Genomic DNA, 12,819 nt, shown 5'->3' on the forward strand with positions numbered 1-12,819 from the left:
TGAAGCAGAAGTAAATACAAAGGCTTTGATGGACTACTCTCAGCCGAAGATCAATGATATTCAGTCTAGCATTGTCAAACCAGCCATCACGGCTAACACTTTTGAAATCAAGGCTAGCACGATTCAGATGGTGCAGAACTTGGTTCAGTTTGGGGGTTCTCCAACGGAAGATCCCAATATGCATATTAGAGATTTCATCGAGATCTGCGACACCTTCAAATTCAACAGTGTGTCTAAAGATGCTATAAAGCTAAGGATTTTCCCATTCTCTCTAAGGGATAAAGCTAAGTGTTGGTTACATTCTCTACCACCAGTCTCTATCACCAAGTGGGAAGATCTTGCTCAGAAGTTTCTCACTAAGTTCTTTCATATGGCGAAGAATGCTGCAATCAGGAATGCTCTTACTCAATTTGCGCAGCAATAGGGAGAATCTTTGTGTGAAGCTTGAGATCATTATAAGAAGATTCTTAGAAAGTGTCGTCATCATGGGATGCCTGACTGGATGATCATTAACTGCTTTTATAATGGTTTGGGTGTGACTTCTAGACCCATATTTCATACAGCATCAGGTGGAGCCTTATGGGCTAAGAGCTATGATGAAGTGTATGATTTGATTGAACTGATGGCTGCTAATGAATACCAGAACCCATCTCAGAGACTGACTCAAGGCAAGGTAGCGGGAATTCTTAAAGTAGATGCAGCTACTGCTATAGCTGCTCAGCTTAAGGCTTTGACGATGAAGGTGGATTCTTTGGCTAATTATGGAATTAATCAGATCACTAGTGTCTGTGAGTTTTGTGCTGGTGCCCATGAGACAGAGTAATGTGCTATTTCTAGTGAATCAGCTCAGTTCGTGAGCAACTTTTATAAGTCGCAGCAACCAGTTCTAGCCACCTATCCTCCCAACAACCTCAATCATCCTAACTTCAGCTAGAGCAACACTCATAATACGGTGCAATAGCCTTATCAGTAGTATACAGCAAAGTAATACAACTCGCCTGGTTTTCAACAATTGTAATATGCCCCAAGACAACAAATCCAACTACAACAATCTAATGAAAAATTTGAATTGGAGGAGTTGAGGCTCATGTGCAAGAGCCAAGCGGTAACTATCAAGACCTTGGAGAATCACATTGGGCAGATTGTCAATGCCTTGATGAATCGATAACCTTGTACACTCCCTAGCGACACAGAAGTACCAGGTAAGAAGGAAACAAAAGAGCAGGTGAAGGCAATTACATTGAGGTGTGGGAAGGTTGCAAGCCAAGAAAAAGCTCAAGTTTTGGAATCTGAAGGTGTGGCTGAAGAAGAAGAGCAGAAGGAAACAGAAGTGGAAACAAGGAAAAAAACTGTAGAACACACTCCTCTTAAAGGTAATACAGGGGAGAAACAGGTTTATCCTCCACCTCATTTTCCTAAATGGATATAGAAGCAAAAGTTGGATAAGCAGTTTGCTAAGTTTCTGGAGGTGTTCAATAAACTTCATATCAACATACCTTTCGCTAAAGCTCTTGAACAGATGCCTAGCTATACAAAGTTCATGAATGGTATTCTCTCTCGGAAAGAAGCTAGATGACGTAGAGACCGTTGCTCTCACGGAGGAATGTAGTGCTGTACTGCAACAGAAGTTGCCTCCAAAGCTTAAAGATCCTAGAAGCTTCACTGTTCCTTGTACTATCGGAAAAGTGTCATTCGACATATGCTTATATGAATTAGGAGCTAGCATCAATCTGATTAAATACTTATATGTCTTTGCAGTTGGTCGATCGCTCTATTACGTATCCACGAGGCATTGTGGAGGATGTCTTGGTCAAGGTGGAAAAACTCATCTTTCCTGCGGACTTTGTAATTCTTGATTTCGAGGAGGATAAGAAGATTCCCATAATTTTGGGAAGACCATTATTGGCTTCGGGACAAACATTGATTCATGTATAGAAGGGTGAGCTCACTATGCGAGTGCTGGATCAGGATGTGACATTTAATGTGTTTAACGCCATGAAATTCCCTACTGATAATGAGGAGTGCTTAAAAGTGGAGTTGGTCGATTCTGTGGTTACTTAAGAACTTGACCAAATGCTAAACTCTGATGCCTTAGAAAAGGTCTTCTTGGGGAATTCAGATAGTGAAGATGATGAAGGTGATGAGCAGTTGTAATATTTGAATGCTTCTCCTTGGAAGCGAAGGCTGGATATGCCTTTTGAATCTTTTGGATTGGAAGAGCTGAAAAATTCTCCAAAGCACCTCAAGGAGGAAGCTCCTACACTCGAGCTTAAGCCTTTACTTAAACACTTAAGGTATGCTTTTTTAGGTGATGCATCTACTTTGCCTGTTATTATTGCATCTGACCTTTCAGGTAGTGATGAGGAAAAGCTTTTGAGAATTCTGAGAGAATTCAAATCGGCAATTGGATGGAACATAGCAGATATCACGGCTTCTTATTGCATGCATAAAATTCTGCTAGGGGAAGGAAGCAAGCCAAATGTTAAGCCGCAGAAAAGGCTAAATCTGATAATGAAAGAGGTTGTGAAAAAGGAAATTCTCAAGTGGCTAGATGCAGGGATCATCTATCATATTTCTGACAGTTCTTGGGTGAGTCCAGTACAGTGTGTACCGAAGAAAGGAGGTATCACTGTGGTCGCTAATGAGAAGAATGAGCTCATTCCTACTTGAACAGTCATGGGGTGAAGAGTTTGCATAGATTACAGGAAGCTGAACAAAGCCATGAGGAAGGATCATTTCCCTCTTCTTTTCGTTGATAAGATGCTTGACAGGTTGACTGGGCATGAATACTATTGCATGGCTATTCGGGTTATAATCAGATTTGCATTACTCCAGAATATCAGGAAAAGACTACCTTCACTTGTCCGTTTGGTACTTTTGCCTTTACAAGAGTTTCTTTTGGGTTGTGTGGTGCACCTGCCATATTTCAGAGATGCATGATGGCTATCTTCTCTGACATGATTGGTTAGAATGTAGAGGTGTTCATGGACGATTTTTCTGTGTTCGGTGATTCTTTTGACGAGTACGTGCAAAATCTTGGCGTAGTTCTTAAAAGGTGTGTTGAGACCAATCTGGTTCTCAACTAAGAGAAATGTCACTTTATGGTGCAATAGGGCATCATTCTTCGGTACAAGGTCTGTAGTAAAGGACATGAGGTGGAAAAAGCCAAGGTGGGGTTCATTTAAAACCTTCCTCCACCAATTTTTTTAAGGGAGTCCGCAAATTTCTTGGTCATGCGGGTTTCCATGGGCGGCTCATCAAGGACTTCTCGAAATTCTCTAAACCATTGTGCAATCTTCAAGAGAAAGATGTCCCCTTTAAGTTTGATGATGAATTCCTAGTTGCTTTTGAGATCTTAAAAAAGATTTTAATCATGGCACCTGTCATAACTGCGCCTGATTGGAATGAAACTTTTGAGATGATGTGCGATGCAAGTGACTTTGCAGTTAGAGCAGTTCTTGGGTAGAGGAAGAACAATATATTTCATGTCTTCTACTATGCTAGTAAGACTCTAAATGGTGCTCAACTGAACTATACTACCACTGAGAAAGAACTCTTAGCCAATATCTACGATTTTGAGAAGTTGTGATCTTATTTGCTTGGGACGAAGGTGACAGTTTTCACTGATCACGTTGCTATTTGCTATCTCGTTTCGAAGAAGGACACGAAGCCTAGATTAATTCGATGGGTTCTTTTACTGCAGGAGTTTGAATTGGAGATAAAGGATAGGAAAGGTACTGAGAATCAAGTTGTTGATCATCTATCATGATTAGAAGATTCGAGTGTGACTTCACAGGATAAGACATTGATAAATGAGTCTTTTCCCGATGAGAATTATTTGGGGAGCAAGAAGGGGAACTGTGGTTCGCAGACATTGTGAACTACCTTGTGAGCAATATAATGCCTCCAGACTTGTCTTCTGCTCAAAGGAATAAGTTTCTTCATGAGGTAAAATGGTACATGTGGGATGAGCCATTTTTGTTTAGGCAAGGAGTTGACCAAATCATCAGGAGATATATTCCGTACAGCGAGATGGAGGTATCTTACGAGACTTTCATTCGACTGTTTATGGAAGCCACTATGGTGGAGAGAAGACAGTAGCTCATATCCTTCAAGCAGGATTATTTTGGCCTACATAGTTTAAGAATGCGCACGGTCCATTTTGAAGTGTGATCGTTGCCCGCGTGTTGGTAATATGTCTAAGAGGGATGAGATGCCACTTAATGTGCTTCCTGAGGTTGAGGTATTCTATGTTTGGGGAATTGACTTCATAGGGCCATTTGTCTCATCTTGCAATAATCAGTATATCTTGTTGGAGGTTGATTATGTCTCGAAATGGGTTGAAGTTAAGGCTTTACAGACAAATGATGCAAAGGTGGTGCTAAATTTTCTTCATAAGCAGATATTCACAAGATTTGGGACTCCAAGAGTCATAATCAATGACAAGGGATCGCATTTCTGCAAGCGCAAGTTCACTGCTATGATGCAGCAATATAATGTGAATCATCACATTACTACAGCTTACCATCCTTAGACTAATTGTCAAGATGAGGTATCTAAAAGAGAGATCAAGCGTATTCTAGAGAAAGTTGTTTGTCCATCAAGGAAGAATTGGTCTTTGAAGCTGGATGAAGCTGTTTGGACGTATCGAACAGCATACAAGACTCCGCTAGGCATGTCACCATTTCAGTTGGTTTATGGTAAGGGATGTCATTTTCCTGTGGAGCTAGAGCACAAAACATATTGGGCTTTGAAGAAATTAAACCTTGATATGGATGCAGCTGGTAAGAAAACGATGCTTCAATTGAATGAACTCGACGAGTTTCGACTTCAAGCGTATGAGAACAACAAAATGTATAAGGAGAAATTCAAGAGGTAGCACGATAGGGCTTTGGTGCTCAAGTCATTTATGCGGGGTCAACAAGTTCTTTTGTTCCACTCTCATCTCCGTCTTTTTCCTAGAATGTTGAAGTCAAGATGGTCAGGGCCGTTTGTTGTCAAAACTGTGTTTTCACATGGAGTGGTGGAGATTTTTGAGAATGATCCAGGCCAAGCGTTCAAGGTGAATGGGTAGCATTTAAAGCGTTACTATGGAGATACGGAAAACTGGGAGGTGGTTAGTTCCGTTTTATTGTCCACTTGATCTGGGGATTCTACGTCAAGCTAGTGACGTAAACCAAGTGCTTCTTGGGAGGCAACCAAAAAGCACAAGGGGGCTGTCGTGTTGATAGAACAGAGGCTATGCACGTGCGCGCTGCCTGGCGGGGCAGCCGCTCTGGGTTGATAGAAGCACGGTGCGCCCGTGCTAGGATAGCACACTGCCGCGCTGGCCCATGAAGTTGGAAAAAAATTGAAAAATGAAAAATTCAAAAACAAAATAAACCCCAGCCGAATTTTACTCCCTCCATTTCCATATTTCCTTCTCCAAATCAATTCTGTTACCCCCATTACTCCCATTATTCCCTTAATCAAATCCCACTTCTTTTCCAAAACTAATTCATAATTCCCTATATATACACACACTTATACACAATCTTCTCCATCACTTCTTAATTCTAAAACACAAATCTCTCTTATATACTTTTCTTTTCTCAAACTTATTCAATTTGATGGCTACCAAGAGATAAAGAACTCAAGTTAGCAGCAGCACCACCGATTCTTCGAGTGTTGGCGGTGTGAGGCCTAGGTTTTCTACTCAAGAGGCTGTTGCGGAGTATGTGAGGCTGTTGACGAAGCCGATTGTGAAGGAGAGGGGTTTTCTGCCATCGGGTAAGGATGGTAAGTTGCTAGAGATAATTCTGGAGATGGGTTGGGTCACTTTTTGTGAGACACTCGTTGTTGTGCCCATGAATGTTGTGCGCAAGTTTTACGCGAATTCGAAGGCGCATAAGAATTGTTTTACTGTGGTGAGGGGGTTGATGGTGGGTTATAGTGATGAGACTATTAAGAGGGTGCTTAACTAGCCCGAGAGGAGGCTAGAGCAGGAGGATTGGAATGCTAAGACGGGGGATGATTTTAACTTGGACTTGATTGTTGCTAGGTTGTGTGTGCCAGAGACTCATTGGAAGTTCAAGAAGGACACGAACGACTATGCCACTTTCCCTGCATCGTGCATGAACAGGTTTGCACGTGCATGAAATTCTTTTATTTATGCAAACATCATGTCATCTTCTCACGTGCATGATGTTTCTGTGGAGCAAGCACGGTTATTATGGGGTATTATGGAGGATGATTATGTGGACTTGGGGTCTGTGATTTATCAGGGTATTTTGAGGTTTCTTTGAGGCAACACTACAAGATCTATTTCCTATGCCTCTATTGTGACAAAGCTGTGTATGGCGGTTGGAGTTCATTGGCCCGCACACGAGCAGCTACAGATGCCCAGTGCCCCGATTGACAGTTCGACTATAGTAGTGATGCAGGAGTGGTACGGTGGGAAGTCGAATGAGAAGGGGCTCGATTACTCTTTTGATCACTTGCCTGGTGGACGACCAGCTGATCAGACATATGCTGGTGGTTCTGCTCAGGCTAGTAGAGCATCTTGGAGAGCTCAGAGGGGTGAGCCCGGTTCTTTGCAGCAGCAGCAGAATGGTGAGGGCAGTGCCGGTTTGAGTTCAGCGTAGTATAGGCGCTTGATGAGGAGGATGGATGCGATGCATGACATCAATAGCAGGTTTGCACTGGACCTTACCCAGGAGTTGGGGACTGCATTGCAATGCATTACAATCTGAAGATCGAGGGATCGTGTTATTTGTGATGTTTGATTTTCTGATTGAAGTTAATTGTTTTTCCCGATTATCCAATCTAACCGGGTAAGTCTTGTATTATCTAACCGGGTAAGTCTTGTACGATTCAATGAATATGTGTTTTGTCATTTCAAATTGAACTCAAAATTTTATATTTAGATTGAGTTTTGAATGAATACAAATTATGCTAAAATATCATGAATCATATTTGAGTTTTGGTTTTGAGCTTAATTTAAGATCCAACTACGATTCGATCTAGATATTAGTATACAATTACACAAAATATCAAAATCATTCATAGTCTGTTATTTGTTTTCCCTAAACACCGATATGTACTTTGAAGATCTTCGGCTCGTCAATGGAATAATATTGAAAAATATGATTTAATATGTTTTTATTTTGATATATAATATTGAAGTCCTGTTACATTTATTGGAAGGTAAAATTTTAATATCTATGAAAATTGTGCAAGAACTTGCCAATTAAGTTCTTTACATTCCTTTAGTTTTATATATTTTTTTTAAGTAGTACTTATTTATTCATATTTTAATGAAATCAAATTTATTTAAATCCACAAGACATCTTTATTTTAGAGTAGAAAGCCAATAAAATTTTGACAACTAAGTTTATAATGTATGCACATCATCACATACTATAAAAATCGATTATAAAAGGGCCCCAAGAGTTGATTGGACACATGATCCCCATTCAAAATTTATGAAAGCCGTCAAAGATTTAGGGCATGAGAGAGATCCAAATTCATAACTTTAAATCATTTATAACATCTAATTTAAGGTATTATTGAAATTCTATTTTTTGTAGGCTGTTTTGGGAAGAAAATTTTGAAGATTTTGAATGTGCCGGGACTGACTAGGACACAAGTAAACAGCCCTTTGCAGTTTTTTCTGTAACCAATAGTAGTTTCATTTTTATATTAGATTTGAAATCTTTAAATACAGTGCTCCGTAATTTTTAATCTGTCAAACAGTTAAATTAACATAATTAAGTATAATATATTATGAAAATCATATTCTCCATTTTAGATTACAAAAGGATTTATTATCTATCGATGTTTATCTAGAAAAAATAACTTGGCCTTTTTACTGAGAATATATACCCTCCATTGAAGGTTGCTAATCTTCGACAACTAGATACTAAACTTTAATTTGTTTGAACTAACAAATGTAGAAATTTCGACAACGGCAAAAGAAATCGTCATAGGCAATTAAGATCCATCCACACCTAGTTACAACTAGTGAGTTGGTGCAAGCTTTTGGTCAGTCCAGTATTCTACATCCAACAGATTTAAATTTCATGCTGAAATTATAATTTGAACTACTGAGACGTGCATTGGATGTTTCTGGATTTCAGTATGACACCCTTCAAGTTCATGATTATTGTCCTTGTGTAATTACAGTATTTTGTAACTGATTTATTTTGACTCATTCTTAGCTTTAATTAATTAGTAGGAAAGGTTTTTTCCTTCAGATCCTTTTTTCCTGCATGAGAACATATCCATTTCCATAGCCATGGATCTTTAGGTATTGCTGAAGGGAACAAAATTGGTACCTGATTTTAATTGCTGCAATGTAGCTTCACCATTATTCAAGCATCAACATTATGAACTTTTGACTTTTAAATATAAACTTTGAGATTGTCAAGTACTACACATATTTTCAAGGATTGAGATTTGCACTATGATGTGGATTGAAACATCTCAAATATATAAACACATGTACTCACACACACAACAATAGGAGGAAACATTAATTTGCAAGCTTATCCACATCTGATAAAAATAATTCATTTAAAAATTAAGTTATAAATATATGTGAGTTCTCATAATTTGGAATCTCTATTTGGTGCTTATATCCGAGTTAGCAAGGATGCCTACACCAATTATATATTATCTTATTTGAACTGCTTTCACTAAACTTCATCAAGATGATTAAATTGGTTATCAAAATTAGAGCATCTCAGACTTTACATCTACATAAATTAAGCACAAAAATTATTATTAAAGCACATATTGTTGCGGTTATGTAATAGACATGATGTGATATGAGTATTGAATGCCCTTGACTTTGAAAATTATGGAGTCTAGACTTCACGACATAGCTTATCAGAGTTTACTATATGGTGACTTTTATTGACTATTTTACCTGGTGACTTCATGATATAATATTATGTACTTAATAATACTGCCTTCTCCAGGACTTTGAAATATCCCAATGTAGAAGAATCTCCTTCGACCATTTTTCTGCAACTACATGATTTTGAAAGCCTTCTCCTTCACTTAGGGTATGTTCAAGTTGTCTCCTTTCCAACATTTTTACACCGGCTTGATTATATAGAGAGTATATAAATACATCCTAACCTACTACATGCAAACTTGAATTTAAAATAAAACAAAGGGTTTTACAATAAGTTTGTTACAGAATTCCTTTATGCCTAAAATAATAAAAATTAAATATCATGAATTTTAAGTGGCCAAAGTACACATAAGTTAGACAAATACATTTAAATTCTCTAGAAGAACCTTTCTTTATAAAATCAAAAATCAATGCAAAATTAGCATAGATAATAACTATACACCTGGTTTTCCACTCCATTGGGATCATCAAGTGTTTCCCAGTAAAGTAATTATTTAAGGGGGTTGGATAAAATTACTAAACAAATCAATGTATTATGAAAGTAAAGTAAGAATAGAAGAATCAAATAACAGTTTATATTGATCTTTGATAAATTGTTACAAAACTCTCTCAAGAACAATATTCTTAAGAGCTGTTCGGTTATACGAATACTCGAGTTAAGGACCACACCTAAAGTGTTAACCTGTTATGTGTTTGTATACTACACAACTACAATCAAACACTATCAATCACAAGATATGTTATAGTATAATTCTTCCACTTTCTATATATATCTAAATCAACTACGATCCTATAAATCAGTACCTCCTGATTTATCCCGCAGAATTGACTTATCCACTCAGATCCTGACAGTCTTCTTTTCTGACGTACTGACATATCCTGACTGTCAAACAGATCCTGATTGGCTTAAAATATCATGATTCTTTTCTCAGATCCTTACGCCTTGATAAATCCTAATTCCTGACATAGACAGTTCCTAATAATCTCCCCTAATTTATGCTTTGCAAAATAAGCATAAATTCTATTAATTTCTAGTGCCAAAAACCAAAGAGACAAATTGTAGAGTACAAAGCATACTTTATTTCATACTTGAATCTTCATATTCCTTGATAAACTCTGTAGTATCTCTGAACAAAAGCTTTAACTCTGTCATCAATCTTCTTCAACAATATCTCTTGTAATCTGATCTTCAAGTTCATCTCATATCCATATTTATCTGACAGTTGATAGATAGCAGCCCTTAAGTTTCTGATAGGAGTTCTTTGAATTATCAACTCCTCCACTGTCACATAGCAAACTTTAGAGCCATCATGATTCATAGTTATGTATCTCTGTGTAAGAAAATTTTCAATCATAGTTTTTCTTATCTTCATGTTGACTTCTTGCCCTTTGAAATTTATGTATGTAGGAATATATGATCCAAAGTAATATTGACCATCATCCAGTATCCTTTTTCTGATATTTGCAATAATCATTTTTAACCTTAACCTTAAAATTTCATCTTCAACTCTTAGCAAATAGTGAATGTATTTCAGTTCCTTTGTAGACATGATCAGCAGTTCATCCAGTAAAAGAAATTGAACTTGATCATTTCGCAATATCAGTAAGATATTCTGTTTAGGTTCAGAACCATCATGTTTGTTAAGAATAATCTTCACAGCTTCAATTATATCCAGATGATCAACAGTTACTTCCTGACCAAGACTATCAGCAAGAGTGAAGTTTAACAACTTTAAGTTGACGAGTTCAGTTTCATGATGTCTTATTCCAGCTGTTGTGAATGTTTCAATCAACTTGAGATTCTTGGATTGTACGAACCAAGACTTCTTATCTTCCATGGTATTAGAACCAGGTAAACCATCCATCCTTATTCCTCCAGAAGTAAAGCACAGTTTATCATTACAAATAAGATCAGTAATATTTCTCTATTTGTACTTATTCTTGATCTTTGGAAATACTTGAGCTTTCCTTTATGCTCTTTCATATAACATCTTCATATCTGTACTCTTCCATTTATTCCCTTCAGATCTTTCAAGCATATTTTTGTATGCTTGATTTGCTTTATCAATAGTAATTCTGATTTTTCCTTCCTATGACTTTTCTTCTCTGTCGAAAGCCATTTATTCTTCCTTGATATTTTCAGCATTTAAAGCATCAACATAAGCAGAGAGAATCTGTAAATCGATCCGAAATAGAATGTCTTCTCTTCAATTTTAACAGAATCAGGTATTACTATAACTCAGTCAGTGTTAGGAAAAGAATCAGAACTTGTATCTTTGTTGTCAGGAATTAAACTTGGGGTAACAAGAACAGCTTCTAGATTAGATCCATGTGATCTACCCTTAAAGACTTGAGTTGAGGGTGTAGTTTGATTTTCAATTCCAGTTCCAGTTTGAATTATCACAACATCAGAGGTCTTCTTTGCTTTCTTATCACCATCATCATCAGAATTGGTATTTCTCCTCAAAACTGATTAAGGTTGACACTTTCTCGTTGATACTATCTCCCCCTTTTGGCATATAGACTTTGTAAAAGGGAGAGAGTATCATCCAAGTTAGAATTTTTTGCAATCTAACCATCCTCTAGAGATGTCATTATCTCAGAGATGTGATCTTGCTTAGTCTCCATGCTGAACATCCTCTTTATTAAGCCTTTATGTTTGTTTGTTCCTTTAATAGGCACAAAAAAGATCAGCAATATCTTCTCTAAGATCAACATTATCTTGTTTAAGTGCAGAGACATAAGAATGCAATCCTTTGACTAAAACTGTTGTGGCCTTGATAGATGCTTTCATATCAGAAGTAGAAACCAAATGAACAGGAGCATGATCATCTAAAGTCGGAGCAGATTCTAGAGAGATATTTTCACTTGGTAATCTCCAGGAGTGATTCTATTCATGAGCCCTTTGAGTACAAAGAGTAGGAGCATGACCAGGTGATGAAACCAAATTATACATTTTAGATGCTTCTATTCCAGCTTTCAGAGCAGCAGCACCAGGATTATCATCCTGACATAAATAGATGTTAAGAAAATAACATGATAATATAAAATAATAATTTTTACTATTATATGTTATATTAAAATATCCTAACAAAATTGACTAAAATGATTTTGTAAATCGTTAAATTACAAAAAGAGTGAGTTGTTACAACTAACAAGTATTATATTTGTTTATTTAAATATGGTAAGTAAATTTTATAATATTTTATTAAACTAAAATATCAACTCTATATTTAAAATTATAATGTAAAGATTTTTTAGTCTCTTTAAATGTGCAAATCAAATAATAAAAAAAATTAAAAAAAAGTGTTTTGGAGTAAAAGAAGCTATATCAACTATAAAATCATACTAAAGTAAAAGAAGTAAAAGAAGTTTTTACGAAACTGGTTTTCAAATTTTATAATCATACTAAAGTAAGAAACAAATAAATATTATTTGAATTTTTGGGAAAAATGTGGTGAGAGTAAAAGGAAAATAAAATAAATCACTATAATGGACGACAATGTATATGTAATTACTGTAGGTGCTAGATGACAATGCCACATCATATCATTCCGTATATATTTTATGTAGCCAATTATGTGCACCTTGCTCTTCTTTTTAAGTCTCTTCACACTTGACCATCATTATGACCAACCCTAGCAAAGCCTCCCATTTTCATGTACTCTTCCATATTTTGATCATGTTCCAATGCATTATCAATCCCCAACACCATGCAGGGATGACAGTGGATGCTCATCACATTAAGACTTAGGAAAGTTGTTCAGAATTATAAAAACTAGCGTTAAGTAGTTGTAGAAGCCTAAGTTAATCTTTAATGATATTAACACATCTGTCACTAATAGTGTTGCGCATATCCTCCGGGCACCTAGTGGGGGTTGCAGTTGTCACAGTGCAGATGAAAGCCGAGACACATTCTT

At 36.8% G+C, this 12,819-nt stretch overlaps 1 non-coding gene across 1 annotated transcript; it reads right to left on the reverse strand.

The window, feature by feature from the left end:
• Positions 1-385: 385 nt before the first annotated feature.
• On the reverse strand, positions 386-492 carry LOC141698827 (small nucleolar RNA R71). Its single transcript, XR_012565327.1, has one exon. It is a non-coding gene; the product is annotated as a small nucleolar RNA R71 (small nucleolar RNA).
• Positions 493-12,819: the final 12,327 nt, after the last annotated feature.

Source organism: Apium graveolens, chromosome 11 (genome assembly GCF_009905375.1).
Source record: "Apium graveolens cultivar Ventura chromosome 11, ASM990537v1, whole genome shotgun sequence".
In the NCBI taxonomy this organism is placed as follows: domain Eukaryota; kingdom Viridiplantae; phylum Streptophyta; class Magnoliopsida; order Apiales; family Apiaceae; genus Apium; species Apium graveolens.